This window comes from Monodon monoceros, unplaced genomic scaffold (genome assembly GCF_005190385.1).
Source record: "Monodon monoceros isolate NGI ecotype Baffin Bay Population unplaced genomic scaffold, NGI_Narwhal_1 Super_Scaffold_20, whole genome shotgun sequence".
Classification (NCBI taxonomy): domain Eukaryota; kingdom Metazoa; phylum Chordata; class Mammalia; order Artiodactyla; family Monodontidae; genus Monodon; species Monodon monoceros.
Window position 1 is genome coordinate 125754636 of NW_021703777.1, and position 17867 is coordinate 125772502.

Consider the following 17867-nt stretch of genomic DNA (forward strand, 5'->3'; position numbering starts at 1 on the left):
AGTTCTATCTACTAGATTGACACCAAATATATGTTATATTGTATTATTGCTCAAAACATTTGCTGCTCCTCCTGAGGAAGGATTATACTGCTGTACCCTATCAATGTCAATGTTGGCAGTGCAATTTGCAGGGTTCTCTCTGCAGAAGGATTATACTTCCATTCCTGCCCAGTTATCTCAGACTTAGTCATTGTGATTTGTGATGATGCACCCAAAAAGAGAATTGTGCAGCCTTGGAGTCTGAAATCAGGAGAGGTCATATAAATCATTTTAGCCAAGGGTATTTGTGTGGAGGTGATATATGTCGCTCTTGAAGCTTTAAAAGCCAACTCACAGTTAACCTTATCTCTTTATTCCCTCTGCCAAGCAAATCTCCCACAGAGATTCTGCTGCTTCAGCCTGGACCTAGATGGAGGATAACAGAACAGAGATGCATTCATCTTGCAATGGACATTTAGCATGAGATAAAAATAAATTGTCTTTTCATAAACCACTGAGCTTTAAAGTTGTTTATTAACACAACATAGCTTGTTATATCCAGACTAATACCTGTTGTAACAAAAATTTCTTAAAATCAAATTTGAAACAAAATAAAAACTAGCTTAGTGTGCCACAAAATTCTTTATGATGTAGAAATGATGTGACCTGCTTCATTCTGAAGGTCAGGGTGTTTTTTTTTATGATAGTATCAATGTGATGAGAAATAAATTTTTTGATCAAAGAAATTTATCTAGACATTTCACTTTATGGCATTGTGATTGATTTTTTTTTCATGTTGCAATCACTTACTTTGGTACTATAAGGTCAGAAATGATGGCTGTATAAAGACACATAATTTTGGTCAAATTGACTTGGGGGATTATATTAGTAAGGGTTATCCAGAGAAACAGAATCAATAGAGACAGAATCACCAGAATCATGGTTGGGGTTATCCAGAGAGAGAGTCAGACTATCCAGAGAGACAGAGTCAATATTTATTTATTTTATTTTTATTTTTTAAAATTTTTTTGCGGTACGCGGGCCTCTCACCGCTGTGGCCTCTCCCGTTGCGGAGCACAGGCTCCGGACGCGCAGGCTCAGTGGCCATGGCTCATGGCCCAGCAGCTCCGCGGCATGTGGGATCTTCCCGGACTGGGGCACGAACCCGTGTCCCCTGCATCGGCAGGCGGACTCTCAACCACTATGCCACCAGGGAAGCCCCAGAGTCAATATTTATTATAAGGAGTTGGCTTACACAATTATGTTGGCTGGCAAGTCCAGAATCAGTAGTGGGCACTGGAAGGCTGGAGATTCAGGAGCAGTGATGGTACACATGAAGTCTGACGTCAGTCTGCAGCAGAATCCCCTCTTGCTCTGCTCAGAGAGTCAAATAATTTTTTTTTCTATTCAAGCCTTCAATTGATTGGATGAGGCCATATTATGGAAGGCAATCTGCTTTATTCAAAGTTTACTTAATTACATATTAACTCATCAAAAATACCCTCCAAGTTGACACAAAATTAACTATCATGGGGATATATCTGTATCTGTCTATTCATCTAGATAGACAGATAGATAGATGATAGATAGATAGACTAAATAAAAGATTATCCTGTGGATCATTACTGATAAGGGATGGTTTCACTTTTTCTTTGGGAGAATTTTAAATTTTCTGCTGTTATCTAGTCACTCAAAATTATAAGCTTGTACATAATATATTATCTATTAATTACATTTGATACTACTGTTTATACATTCATAAATCTGACTGTAGCTATCTGTATTAACTTTAATATAACTCAATAGGCATTGCTTTTGCTTTTGAGATTTAGTTTTAGATCTTTAAATGGATAAATGTTTGAAAATGCTAGTAATATTATAAAAAAGAAAATTAATTCCAAAAGGGAAAGAAACTACTTTTGTTTCTAGGTAGCACACTCTTTATAAATATTTATGTTAAGCCAACAAACAATATTACAAGCCAATTATAAAAATTTCATTTTGAATCATAACATTTATGTGGTCATCTCCTTATAAACCATTTACATTTAACTGCAAGATGTGGCACTTCCCAGCAATCTTTGATAAATGTAATTCAAATATTTTGCTGTTGTTTTTTTTCCCCAAACAAAAAAATGTCATACAACTAGCATTGTAGGATGGTTTGGAAATGATATAGTCCCATCCACTTATTTTTACCAGAATTAGCAAGGTTATTATTTAATTCAGCAACTGTAGAGTTGTCTATATACATTTTAGCATCTCATTTTCCCCAAAAGAGCCACAAATGCTCAGTTATTCCTCTCAATTCATGTTCTCAACAATCCATCAAATATTTAATGAGCATATGTTATAAGAAATACACTTTGCTAGGCATGATAGAGAGGAGTTGTGTGTATGGAGAAAGATTAGAAAGTAATTGCTACTTTTTCTCACACTCTGAAATGTGATATGAGCTTTTTATCTTAAATGTACAGATAAAATATTCAGATTATTTACATTAAGTACTAGTAACAATACTACTCATTGGCAATGAGAAACACATTATTTTATAGTTTATTGTTTATATAAGTTGAAGGGCTACAATTTTCATCCTTTCTATTTCTATGGAGAAATAGACTCCTTTGCTCTTTATATTTCTCTTCCATATTTGTAAAAATGCAAAAACTTCATTAAATTAGCAAAACTGTGATTTTAATACCTCCGTATGTCTCAAAACTTCATGTGGTGATCTGAGTTTTTTAAAACCGAATTATCAAAAACATCTCTTGTTTTTCTAATATAGAAATCGAACCAAAGCACAGGTAAGGAATAATGTCTTAGACAAGTTAGAAATATTTAATTATTTCTTTAGATTTTGAAGCAAACTTCTTATTTATCCTGGATCTACTCCTATTCTAATTAATTATAGAATTCAATATATACTCAGAGGTGCATCTATCTTAGGAATTTTTGTTGTTTTCAAAAGAGTATTCCTTTAGTAGATTTCTTTAAAATACATTCTACATCTACAAAATGTTAGTGACAACTATCCTACATCCAGTTTTTATCTAAAAACAAGAAAACAGAGCATCATGAAATACTCATTTGTAGGAGCAAATATCGTGTCTTCCCTCATGAGGAGACTATAGTTTATTTACAGTCAATTTATAATATGTTGTCTAATCCTCTTTACACGGTTTTCTCCAAACAGGATTTAACACTGCTGGATGAAATTAATTTACTGACTTCTGTGGTGTAAGACTGATTCCGTTGATAGATAATCAGATATTTATTCAGCTTTCACTGTGGCTTAAAAAAAGTTGCCTCAGTTCATGCAGGTAGAATAGGATTCAAACCATTCAAAATAAAAGAGGTATTAAAATCACATAAAAGGAATTAAAGATCTAATTAACTTTTTTAAAAAAGATCTAATTTAGTGACTTGAATTTCTTCCAAAATTTCTATATATAAGTTTTATCAATGGTTTACAATTAGGATAATGATATAATTAATCATATATATGATGGTACATTTGAGAGTAAAAGGAGTCTTCTTAATAAAATAGATTTTTAAAAAGCAATAGGGGCTTCCCTGGTGGCACAGTGGTTAAGAATCTGCCTGCCAATGCAGGGGACATGGGTTCGATCCCTGGTCCGGGAAGATCCCGTGTGCCGTGGAGCAACTGAGGCCGTGCGCCACAACTACTGAGCCTGCGCTCTAGAGCCCGCAAGCCACAACTACTGAGCCCACGTGCCACAACTACTGAAGCCCGCGGGCCTAGAGCCTGTGCTCCACAACAAAAGAAGCCACTGCAATGAGAAGCCTGTGCACCACAAAGAAGAGTAGCCCCTGCTCGGTGCAACTAGACAAAGCCCGTGCACAGCAACGAAGACCTAACACAGCCAAACATTAATCAATCAACTAATTAATTAATTTTAAAATTCTAAAAAAATGGCAATAAATATGTAGGTTCTTGGGAAAACAGGACATAGGTTCAACTTATCTAAAAATAACTTAAGGAGAGGCACTATTTTCTTAAGCATAATATCTTCAGCACCTAGACTGGCGCATAATAGGTTCTTAGTAAAAACAAATTTAAATAAATGATGGATTAATTGTTCAAAAAGTAATCATTATGTCTTCTTTATAGTCACTTATTACAAACTTTATTTATTACACCTGTAATTCAAATTCTATTAATTCTGACATTTTAGAGAATCATCAGTATGCTGATCACTTCAGGTCAATCTGTATTCTGTGAAATAGCATTGACTGTGCTGTATTACTCTTCACTTATCCTTTTTTGAAATCAGTTTCTGTACCAAACAGTATACATGCACATTAACCTCATCTATCTAGAGGCAAGTGTGACAGAAGTGGGACAGTAGAAAAGTTTGGTAACTTACCTTTAAGTGGCAGTGTCAACGATTAGGGAATCTGTCAATATGTTTGTTTCTGTCTCATTGCTACTCATGACATCAAGGAATCTGATACTGTGAAATAAGGTATAATGATGTTCATATAATTAAAGTCTAAATAGAATCTTCAATCTTGTTAACCCAGTTTCCAAATGAGGTGTATGTTTATAAAATTCTAATAAGATGTTCAATAGAAAAACCTTGAAAATGTTTCTTTGAATAAAAAACAAAATATAATTGTGACTACCTATTAGATAACTTAGGTTTATGGAATTATAATGTCAGCTACAATTTAAGAAAAGTAAAACTTCATCCTCAGACTTAACTGTAATAATAAAGGTGAGCAGAATTATTTTACACAGCATTTGAATGGGACACAAGTAGTAAGTCTAATTAAAGATTTTAAAAAGGTAAGAAGATTGATTCTATTAAAAACTTGGTTAAAATAGAATCCCAGTTTATACCTGACATAGCATGGTAAATTAAAGGAGCAAACGTAAGAATTCTAGTATGGTCAATAGTGTGGCATAAGGAGAGCTGGATTGACTCTGTTTAGTATTTATCTGTTCAATTTTAGCTAATCATTTAATTTTCATCTTATCTGTTTCTTCAACTGCAAAATTAAGGATAGGGATAAATAAGAATTTCTAAAAGTCTATTCATGGCAAACACTGGCATGCATAATAGTCTTTCAAAAATTATGTTTTGTTTTGGGATCCAGTCTAGGACCATCCTGGACATTAATCATTCACACCGCCATTATGAGAAGCATTGCCGCAATAAAACAGTGTGCTTGACCATGTTCAACATAGTAAGATCCAGACTTCAGCACAACTCGTTCCTTAAAGCTCAATTTCTAGGAAGTGCTTTTGGGGAGCTATGAACAAGACAATATTTAAGCTATTTAATCTGATTATTATGAAGTATGTCATATGCGTTAAATCAATGACCTGGTTTATGTGCATTTCCAGTGTAATGGGAAAACTTTCCAGCTTTGTGCAAATAAAAAGTCTTCATATTTTATAGTTAACCCAAATCAGATTTCTGTTTCAAATCTCCCAAAGTCTTGAACTGGGTTGATATTGGAAAATAGAATGACAAAAGGTAATGTGCTCATTAATAATATTTCCCATCTTTCCAATAAATAGAATCTAATATGATGACTAAAACCTCAGTCACTTACCATGTTACGGTTATCCTTCATCTTTAATCAGTTGAAACGCCTCTCCTGGCTTGGACAGAGCTTCCTGGCCCACAGCAGTCTGCTTGCAAATATCCTTTGCCTCCATCTTCCCTGTTTTGCTGGCCTGTCAGATGAAAAATGGGGTGGAATTGGATAAGACAGCTGCCAATATGTCTGTCCACGTCTTGGTTGAAATAGTTTCCACAGCTAATCTACATATATTTTTTTCTCTAAAGAATTCTATGGTCCACGTAGCTTGAAGTCAAGAGGCTTACATACATGGGTGGGACATGATAAAACCGCTGTAAGGGACCTGATTCTGTGCAACTCTATGTATGTGAGAACTCCAGGAGTTTTTGCCCCGTTCCTCTGATTCCTGGTTGGTTGCATCATGCCCACTTTTATTTGATACAAGCAAACCTTTGCCTAACTCTTCAGTAGCTTTTAAAAGGCCTACACACCCTCAAAACTCCTATGAATATAATCAAGGCCTACTGGAAATAATGATATGCTGTTTATACCAGAGCTGGGAGGGGCTTGAGAATGTCTTTATTCTTTCCAGACTGTTTGTCCCATCGTGCTACATTTTCTAAGATCCTTTCCCATGTTCTGCAAGACAATGACAATGCTGGCAATGGAGATATAGAAATACAAAAAAAAAGTCTTTATGACATACGATGCAGGCCGTGCAATGCCACTTAAGTGAAACTAACAAAACACAGGGATGATAATTTACAGGATATACAACCTTTTAAAAGAGCATATTGGAGATTGAGCATAAAAAAGTAAAAGTTGCTGTACTTGGTCTTTGGTTGAGGCTTCTGTCTTACCCTTGCAGCATCCTCTAACTTGAGCTTCCTCCTACACAAGAGATGGAATCTAATCCAGACAACAAGTCCCAGAATTAGGCCCTTCTACCTGTGGACACATACCACATAGTGACAGCTACACATTTTTCTGATTTAAGTACTTTTCACATATATTCTCTGTGCACTGCTTGAGACCATACTTTTCACTCCAGAAAATCTCAGGACTAACGTTTACCAGAAATAAAACTGGGCTTGCTTATCTTAGAGGGTATTGGTTCTAGTCTATTTAACTAAACTTTCCTTTGCTGGGTGAGGGGTGCTTCCTTGCCTTATGTGACTGATTTCTCTTCCCTTATTCCACAAAAGCCACACTGCTTTTATCCTGTTGTCTACTTCTTCATAACTCAACATCTGCCCTATTGTTGGATTCCTAATATAAACATGTACTCAACCTACTTTAATTTTAAACAAATACCATGCTTGACACTAAGTGTATTTTATTAAATGTATCAAGATGTTTTTTATCTCTCCTAATCATATTTGAGTAAAGTTGTACACGTTAAAGTACATTTAATCCATGTTATATTTTGACTATAAACAGATGTGTGTATATATATACATATATACTTCTATGTATAAACATATTATATATTTTATAAATATTATCAAGAAGCATGATAAGAATCAATTGAAATATGTAAACAAATTATATTTTTTTTCTTGCTCAAGGACTGGTAGTGAATACATTATTTTTCTTGAAAAGAACATTTGTTAAGTGATTAAGAAAGAAAAGACCAAGACAAGCTCAATCTCTCCATATATAAAATATATTGTGTTTGGTAGGCAAAGCCACTCTTTCTTTAGCATTGTTTGTGAATTTTGTTTATTAAAGTATTTGATAGTTTTTAATGTCTTTGTCCAACATGAGCAATCCTTTTTCTATTTTTACATCTTGGTAATTTTGCATGCCACTATTCTTGCCAAGCAGTTTGGGGCAGTGTCATATCGCTAGAGGTCATAACTCAACATACATTTTAAGTGCTTACACGTTCTTCCTTTATAGTTACCCTCATTTCACCTTTTGAATACAATGTCTTACAGAAATGCTCTGGGGTTTTATTTGTACTTACTCTCCATGGATCTTCAGCCTAGCAGGCTAGTGAACTAAAACCATCCTTTTAATGCCTGCAGACTGGCTGACTTCCAGTACCTCATTGTCAGTGGTTCCGTTTAGTCTTTTCAAGTTATCTGTTTAATGGCATAATTTTTTCAGGACCTGCTGAATACAGCTGTTTATGATGTTTCTCTTAATCAAACTATCACATGTGTATGAGAAGATCCGTTTGAAAGATCAGAAACAAAAGCATGAGAATAAACCAATTGAAAATTAAAGTGTGTTGTTTAGACAAAGTTGTAATTAGGAGGAAATAAAATAATTTGGGTCATAGCTAAATAAATAAAAGATATATTCTATTACGTGAGAAAGTGCTTTCTCGATCCCTGTTCATATACTTAAATCCTCTTCATGTGAAATGATGTTTCTTTTTTCTCTTATTTATGCTTTTGGTCTTTTACTCAGTTTTCACAGGCTGAATATTATGAATTTCTGTCATTTTTATGTACTAAAACCCATTTCTATTGAAAGAAAACAGTTGAGTCAAGTGTTGCAAAATATTTTATTTGGGATAATCTTATTTAAGGCATGAGAAATTTTCTTCTACACAACCTACTCCAACTTCATTTTTACTTTAATATGTCTTGGCTATATGGAACAGCAACTGTTGAACACAATATTCCAGATCGTATATTTTTTTAAAACTCAGGATTTGTATTCTTATGGTGGTTCTCTATTTGTTTTATGTGTTTATCTTAACTTTTATTAAGTGATTCACATAATTACAGTAAAAACACTGCTATTTAATGAAGTTGCCAGGTTCATCTTTGGCACATAAAAACAGGGTGGCCATAGTTCAATATTCTGTGAATTGCATGAATATTACTCCCGCAGTACTAGAATGGACACATCTAAAATTAAAGCTTTATATAAGCTCTTGGGGTATAAAAAGACTTAGAAAAAGAGACTTAAACAATAATTACCAAAACACAAAACACTTCATTAATTAGTAGAAATAATAAATTTTTTAAAATGATGAATTCTATAAAGTGATGATGGAGAAAGGGGGGAAAAGTTTATCTCTAGCTAAGTGCATATTAAAGAAGAATAAGAACAATGTAAGTAACTGGGAAGTGACTTTCATCTCTTATTTTAATCACTTGACTTCTATAGCTCTGTTGCAACATGAATGTTGATGACTGAATCCATATGGGCTATATAAAACATCATTAAAAGGTCATTATTTTTAGTTTTCGTTCCATGTTTAATATCTCATTGATAGATAATGATACAACTGTTGACTTATTTGCCTAAAAATTTGGAATCTCTATTAAAATGCTGGCTGCCAATTTCCCTATAGTATAAATACTATCAAACAAACTTATACAGTTGAACAGTAGATAATATTATTGATTAAATATCTGAATTTTATGATGTAAAAATTTAGGCCGAACTATTGTTTCCACAATTTCATCAACATATTTTATCAACTATAAAAATTTAAATGGGCAATATTGTTAAGGTATATAAAATTAAAATATTTATTGTTTTAATTACTTAGTATTGAAAATCTCAAGTTAAACAGCAATGTAGTATATGAGTAAATGCTTCAGAATTATTGGTACATTTAGGACAATTAAGATGGATCAATACAATGAATTTGCAAGGGCTTTTGCTCATTGGTCAGTGCAACCACAACTGTGTTACCTCATTAATCGTGTTCCTGTGCAAATGTTCACTTTAAAATAGCCCATGTTTCTCTACTAATATAGTTCTGTATCTAGTGAGTGAGTGTGAGAGAGAGACACACACACAGAGAGAGAGAGAAGCAAAACTATATCAGTTTATGAAATGTTACAAACACAATACTAGGTATATAATTTTGGTGAATAAGATACAATGCTGTGGAGCTTATATTCTTTATGTGAACACATACATAATCTAGAACTTCATTCAACAATCAAAGATCTGAATAAAGTGGAGTTTTCTGTACCTTTGGGTATAAAACTTTTAATCTTAGACATATATCAACACTGGCTGGACATTAATTGTATTATTGTAAGAAATTGAAACTTTTTTATTTATTTGATATTTGTTTTTTAAAAATATGTAGCTGATTCGAAGACGAAGATGCCTCTTTTAAGCAAATCAGAGGCATTTGGCAGAAAAGTAGGCTAATTGTTTTTATTGCACATGTGTGGCTTTGGCCTTGCTTACAAAGTACATAACATCAATACATCCTTTATTATTCAAGTCTTCATCAGTTTAGCTGTTTATACTGGACATACACTGAGAGGTTTATTCAACTTTCATTTGAAGTCCTGATGACTACTGCTTGCCACATACTTTGTTGGTAGTGCAATTAAAACTGAAATTCCCACTTATATATGAAGAGCTTATCAAAAATTTCAAACCTAGAAAAGTTTATGGGACATATTCATACATCAAGGGGTGGCAGTCAAAGGGTGTTCTAAGTCTCACAAGTCCATCTGCCTTAGCATCCCAGAACTTGAATTTCTGACTCTTCCACTCAGTAAAATGGCCACAATCTAGTTAGGTCTCCATTCCCTACACTAATGTCCAGAAATTTCTTCTAGCCTGAGACCACAGTGGTGCCTCATTTGTCTGTCTTTCCTCAGGGGGTCACAGCCCTGCATGTGTTGACAAATATTTGAAAACCGTTGGTTCACATGTTTTGCCAATGTCTGTTTATGGTGAGAGAATAACTCTAGTTTTCATCATGAAAAGAAGTGGAATTTTAATTCTACAATTTTTAGGTTAAAAACTAAATCTACACATGTATCTATCTATTTATCTAAAGATATACATATGTATATATATGTGTGTGTGTATATATATATATATATAGAGAGAGAGAGAGAGAGAGAGAGAGAGAGAGAGAGGGAGAGAGAAAGAGAATTATATCTATATATACTCTTCCTGGAAAAGATATGTATATTTCTTATTATTCTATTCTATTTATATCTATCTAAATAAAGTTGGGCCAATGGTTACCTTTGTACATAGAGATAATAGGAGAGATTGGATACATCTATTCAGGGCAGGATTCTTCAAAGGCACATATAGTGTTTTCTTTCTTAACTGGATTTGGAGTGGATAGGTTTTACAATATCATAATCCTTTATTCCTTACATACATTTCAATGAATTCATATTCAATAAAAAATTTTAGAAGTATAAAATTACTAGATATTGTATTATTTGTAGCAAAGCTCACTACACTTATGAAGAGTTTAACTCTGAGATATTTTTAACTTAGCTGTCTAAATGAGAAAAGGATTTTTTCACATAGTGAACAAGTATTAAATAATAGGTGTTTTAGAAGAAAGATGGAAGAAAGTGCCTTGGTTGTTCTGGAAAAGCAATACAGCACAATGATGTTCGCACCCTGGGGTCTAATAAACGTATATCCAGTTCTGGTTCTTTAACTTCCCAGCTATATGTTTCTGGAAAACTTGCATAATATCTCTAAGTCTTAGGTCCCCATTGTATAATCTGTATAATAATCTGTATAATTTGTATAATAATAATAACGTATTTCTTTTTTAAAAAATTTTTATTTATTTATTTATGTTTGGCTGCGTTGGGTTTTCGTTGCTGTGCGCGGGCTTTGTCTAGTTGCGGCGAGCGGGGGCTACTCTTCGTTGCGGTGCGTGGGCTTCTCATTGTGGTGGCTTCTCTTGTTGCAGAGCATGGGATATAGGTGCATGGGCTTCAGTTGTTGTGGCATGCAGGCTCAGTAGTTGTGGCTCACGGGCTTAGTTGCTCCGCGGCATGTGGGATCTTCCCGGACCAGGGATCGAACCCATGTTCCCTGCATTGGCAGGTGGATTCTTAACCACTGTGCCACCAGGGAAGTCCCAGAACCTATTTCAAAATAATATAGGAGTGGGCTTCCCTGGTGGCGCAGTGGTTGAGAGTCCGCCTGCCGATTCAGGGGATGCGGGTTCGTGCCCCGGTCCAGGAAGATCCCACATGCCGCGAAGCGGCTAGGCTCGTGAGCCATGGCCACTGAGCCTGCGCGTCTGGAGCCCGTGCTCCGAAACGGGAGAGGCCACAACAGTGAGGCCCGCATACCGCAAAAAAAAAAAAAAGTATATATATATATAATAATAATAATAATATAGGAGTATAAAATAATTCATTTATAATCGGTTAACACAGAGTAAATGTGCAATAAAATATTAACTATTATAATTACTACAGTTCTGTCCAACACTACTAGTATTCATTGACATCATATCTAAAATACTATTAAAGCACTTCCTTTGTTAGGCACTTTTTTCCATTAAGTTCAATAATAACATAATTTCACTTATAAGTAAATTTCAAGGAAAATCTTTTCCTGCTCTGCTATCGTTAGATTATATATGGTAACATTTCAAACACTTGTTAGTATTGACAGTATTTCTAGACTACAGGGCAAGGTTAAAAAAAATGCATTACGATTTTGACTTTGAAAGCACACAGAAGATTAATGTGTTGCTGAATTTAATATTACTACTGAGACCTGCATGCATGATTTTCTGTCTTGGGTTCATCAAGAGAACCCTGATGATGGTAAATAGTTGAACCTGTGCTACCAAACCAGTGTTCCTTTCTTCTGAAGTGGTTTCTGTACATTAGACAGGAGGGAGGATGTAATGAATATAGAAAATTTGTCTGCTATTAGAATCATTAGAATCTATCTGTGATTTTAAGGCAAAAGTAAGTATAGGTTTGAAGAAATATCTAGTTTAAAAGTTGTAGTTTGAAAGCATCCATAGGCAATAAGTAAAAATGTGTGGCTGTGTTTAAATAAAACTTTATTTACAAAAGTAGCAGACTAGATTTGGTGCACAGGCCAGAGCTTGCCATTCCCTCTTCTAAGGTCTTTACAGATATTAACTCACTTAAACATCATGAAGTTAAAGAGGCAGAGTTAGGATTAAACCCAGTTGATTTGGCTGCGAGGTCTGTGCTATACTCTTTCTCAGGCTAGGACTCGCTGGGTCCTCTTTCCTCCCTTGATTGTCCCTCTATTTTCCCATGTTCTCTTTATTATCCTCCATCTATGTTTCTGTATGTGTAATCCTATATATCTATTCCTGTCCTACACATCGGTTCTCTGCATTGCTGAAAATATATCCCATTTCTAGTTTTCTTCATTCTCCTTCATTGTGTTTCTTTCACCATTTTAAAATTTCTTGAGGGGCTTCCCTGGTGGCGCAGTGGTTGAGAATCTGCCTGCTAATGCAGGGGACACGGGTTCGAGCCCTGGTCTGGGAAGATCCCACATGCGAGCAACTAGGCCCGTGAGCCAGAACTACTGAGCCTGCGCGTCTGGAGCCTGTGCTCCGCGACAAGAGAGGCCGTGATAGTGAGAGGCCCGTGCACTGCGATGAAGAGTGGCCCCCGCTTGCCACAACTAGAGAAAGCCCTCACACAGAAACGAAGACCCAACACAGCCAAAAATAATAAATAAATTAATAAACTCCTACCCCCAACATCTAAAAAAAAAAAAGATCCTTTTAAAAAAAAAGAAAATTTCTTGAGGTGTTATGGAAAGTAGTATTTACAATTTAAAAAAGAGTCAGGTTGAAAGATTTTCTTCATAAATGGTCATTTTTATATTAATTCTTTTTTTAAGAAAATGAACAATAGATTTTGCCCACTAAGTCAGGTGTCTATCTGTTTTACTAAAAATATGTAATAATAAATAAACAAATAAAGACAACAAAAGTTTGAGAACTTCAAATGCAATTGAGACTGACATGAAAAATATTTATTTGATGAAGGAATATTTCCTTATACAATAACATTATTTTTTTAGACTTGAAAAAAAGTTAGACAATGGCACCAATTTAAATGGAAAGTTAAAAATAAAGTTACAATAGAAAACTGTGGAAAGAAAGAAGTGAATTTTGTCCTTCAGTATACAGAATTATTCATTAACAGATAAAACGTACTCATAAAACAGGTCTATAAGAAAACAGTTGGAATAAGACATCCAATTGATACATATTATATTAAATTATTAGGTTATAACTAGTAGAACTGAAACAACTTTTAAAACAGATGAACACATATCTCTGAAATGTACTTCAAAATTCTGAAAGTGGCATTTGTTCATCCTTTTAAAAGTACCTCAAATAAATTTTAGAAACTACTGCTACAAACTGAAGTGTTTTGCAACAGAATGAGGATAACTTTTTCAGTGTTAACTCCCTAAAATACATATTTAAGTATATATTTTTAAAACAAGGTAGGAAAAAATTAAAATCTCTTCCATTTTTACTTTAGAATTATTGACTGCTGAGACAGTTTCTCTTATGTTTCACTTATATGTTTTGGGAATGAAGTTCTGGTTTTATATCCCCCAGTTCCGTATGTATACATAAGATCCTTAAATAGCTCTTCTCTTCCAAAACCTTCAGCTTGATACGTGATTTACACAGATGCCTACATTTAGTTTCCATTTATTCCCAATTGCAACTTACCTTTCACATCCACTTATATATTCACATGTTCACGCAGAGATTACTACTAGAAAATTGATAGGAGAATACAAGCTGAAGAGGACAGAAACTATGTTCTAAATATGCTGTAACACTACACCTAGAACAATGCCAGAAAGGCTGTATATGAATAATTGAATGTATAAATAAATTAAATGAATGAATGAAGTAGCTTGACACTGTTACTTTTTTTTCCCTGAAACTATATAAATGTCTTACATTTTTCTTTAATTTGAAACCACCCAAATCACAATATTTGGATAACTTTTTAGTAACGTCAACTCACTTTAACAGATTTCCTGACTTTTGGAATTTAATTAAACCATTTGTTTAAAACAAATCTATGCTCCAGATATGGTGCTTTCTCTTACAGATTCAACAATATGCAAAATACAAACTTTTGTTTTCTAGGCACTCAGAATCAACAGGTTTGCAAGACTTTAAAGATTCCAGTTCACTTCTTATGTGCAAGTACTTTTACATTAATAATTTGATTTTGAAAGCAAATGGTTTTAAAAAATTACTAGTATGCATATACATCTGTTTGTTTAAATCAATACGAGGTACAGTTGAATTTAGTCAGTTTTTGGATGTAATCATAAAGATAATTAATTTTATTTTTCTACCAGTGGTGTCAGTGTGTATTAGGGTTTTCTAGAGAAACAGAACCCATAGGCGATAAATAGACGAAAGAAAGAAAGAGGGAGAGAGAGAGAGAGAGAGAGGGAGGGAGGGAGGAAGGAAGGAAGGAAGGAAGGAAGGAAGGAAGGAAGGAAGGAAGGAAGGAAGAAACTTTTTTATAAGGAATTGTCTCATAATCATTGTGCATGATTATGGAGTGGAGGTTAACAAGTCTAAAATCTGTAAAGCCAGTGTCTCAATTTGAGTCCAAAAACCATAAGCTATTGTGGAAGCAGGAAGAGCTGAATTTCTGTTTGGAGGCCATCATGCAGAAGAATTCTCTCATACTCAGGAGACAGTCAGATTTTTGTCCTATCCAGGCCTTGAACTGATTGAAGGAGCCCCCATACTTTAGGGAGGAAAATTTGCTTTATTCAGTCTACTGATTTAAATGTCAATCTCATCCAAATAACACCCTCACAGAAATGTCCAGAATAATGTTTGGGCAAATATCTGGGTACCCTGTGGCATGATCAACTTGACACGTAAAATTAATAATCACAGGCTCAAGTAAACCTAGTTTTTAATTGCATTCTCCATTCCAAACATTGCTGAACACTAACAATTCTGGCTGGGTCTGTTTTTGTTTTTCAGATTTCTGCTATACAGGACCTAATTTCTGGGCCTCTCAGAAATCCCTTGGGTTCATTTGTTTTTTGGGCCCTGGCTGCTCGCTAAGTGGAGAGACTAGTGACCTACTTTGTCTCCTAGTTTTTTTTTTAATACAGCAGGTTCTTATTAGTTATCTATTTTATACATATTAGTGTATATATGCCAATCCCAATCTCCCAATTTATCCCATCACCACTACCCACCACTTTCCCCCCTTGGTGTCCACATGTTTGTTCTCTACATCTGTGTCTCTATTTCTGCCTTGCAAACCGGTTCATCTGTACCATTTTTCTAGATTCCACATATATGCGTTAATATATGATATTCACTTTTCTCTTTCTGACTTACTTCACTCTGTATGACAGTCTCTAGGTCCATCCATGCCTCTACAAATGACCCAATATCGTTCCTTTATATGGCTGAGTAATATTCCATAGTATATATGTACCACATCTTCTTTATCCATTCTTCTGTCGATGGGCATTTAGGTTGCTTCCATGACCTAGCTATTGTAAAGAGTGCTGCAATGATGTTTTACTACTACTGCAACAGGCTTTCCTAGGTGTCACCACTACCCATTCACAGGCGGGATCCTTAGGAACTCTAGTGCACAAAGCTGTCCCAAATTAACCCACAGAGTTTGTGACTTTCCCAGTGGCAGTCTGTACGGGCTAGTGAAACAACAAGGAAGTGTGGATTAACAACATGAGAATAACTCTGACCAGGAATAAAAGGCAAGAAATCAAAAGGAACATGAAAAAGACGTGTTCTTTTTGAATATATACCATCCTGTCACAGGAGGGAACTACTTTCTATTTGGAAGTCAGTGTATGATATTCTACTGGGTCCTTTGAGAGAATGAGCATCAGATCATGAAACAACATGCGACTGTACAAACCTAGCTTCCAGTAATGAGCTGGATGCCTTAAGAACCTGTGAGGCATAAAATCAGGAGGAAGCAGCCAAAATCCATTTTACAATGGAAGTGGTCTCTCCAGGATAGGTCTTGAGTAAGGCCGGAAGTCATGAATAAATTGCATGAGCAGGTGGCCCAGACCCCACATAACATACCTCCATTGTGCCGATGCCTCTTCTTGTACCCATGACCTAACAGGGGGATTTCTTTGTTGACGGAGAAGAAAAAGATTCAAGTCAAGTTTTCAGACCATTAAGAGTGTATGTTGGTTCTAGCTTCAAAAAGACTGCTGCTTTTTGCAAAATTATATTCACAAATAACCGTATGCTGAAAGTTATATATTAAAGAGTGACTTTTTAAATGAAAATGATACTAGTATGTGGATTTTTAAATACGTGAAAAAAAAGGAGTTTTAATGGGCAAAAATTAGCAGCTTAAATAGTAATGGGATGAAAAATAATTTTGAGATTTAAGTTTTGTTTTCCTTGGGATTCTTATTATACAATTGTATCTTAAATACAGATTTAAGAAATTTAGAAAAGATATGATATCCATATATGATAAAGTATATGGAGAAATGCAAAATTGTCATTGTAAGCATTCAGCAATATTTTTTTAAAAAATGTAGTGATTCAAACATTTAATAAAATAAAATAAAGGCCAAGAAAAAAACAAAAAAGACTGCTACTGCATGATAACTCCACTTATAGGCATAAAGGACAGAAATGAAGGAAATCGTCCAAGTGGGAAGATCCGGGAACATGACCCTTGGACATCCACTTAGAGAAAGACTAAGTTACAGATATTCACTGAATCCTAGTTACTAGCAGCCAGCAGCAGAGACTGACTGAGATTTTTGACTCAGAACTACTATTTCTAGAGAAGACTGCATCATATCCTAATAGCAGTAAGTTATATTGGACCCCTTTCACCATAAAGGGGGCAGCAAATTGTCTTTATTGTAATAGATATATACAATGACTATGGGTTTGCCTCAGCTAGCTCCATATCCAAGGGCTTACAGAATGCCTCTTCTATTGAGATGTTATCCCACACAATATTACCACATATTGAAGAATTATTTTTACAGCCCAAAGAATTGCAGTTAATGAGCTCCTGACTATGCAATTCTTGAGTCTTACCATATAACCCATCATCAGATTTTTTTAAAGGTGTGGAATAATATTTGGAAGGTTTAGTTAAGATGACAGATGGGAATACTGACTTGAATGATTGCAACACACTGTCCTCTTGGAATACATGAATTTTAAAGGTCAGAGGATAGAAGTGGGATTTTCTTTTTCCCTTCTCCATCACTGTGAATGACTGACTTGAACATTTTGAACTTCCCATCCTCACACCATAGACTTTAACAGATAAAACATCCTCATTCTTAGCAAGGAAATACTTTCACTAAGTGACCTATCTAAAGCAGAAGGTAAACAAAATAGAAAGAAATTCTAATTTTATGTGTGTGAAACCATCCCTTACCAAAATAGTAACCTCATTATCTACCTGTTAACCTACTGGAATGAGGAGCCTGAACTTTCTAGTAGGCAGCCTCGTATAATGTTAAATGGAATGATGGTTGTGTTTCCAGATAAAGGCATCCATAAATATATAATTTTTGTAAGCTATAAGGATTCTTTCCATGGT

General features: G+C 34.7%; 1 long non-coding RNA gene across 1 annotated transcript in view; it reads right to left on the reverse strand.

Moving 5' to 3' along the window:
* Window positions 1-1244: 1244 nt before the first annotated feature.
* LOC114902692 overlaps window positions 1245-17867 on the reverse strand; it is a 398558-nt gene continuing 381935 nt past the window's right edge. The window contains exons 2-4 of the long non-coding RNA XR_003795575.1: window positions 5563-5686; window positions 4368-4454; window positions 1245-1353 (exon numbers count right to left, since the gene is read on the reverse strand). This is a non-coding gene — a long non-coding RNA (uncharacterized LOC114902692). The remainder of the gene's footprint in view (window positions 1354-4367; window positions 4455-5562; window positions 5687-17867) is intronic.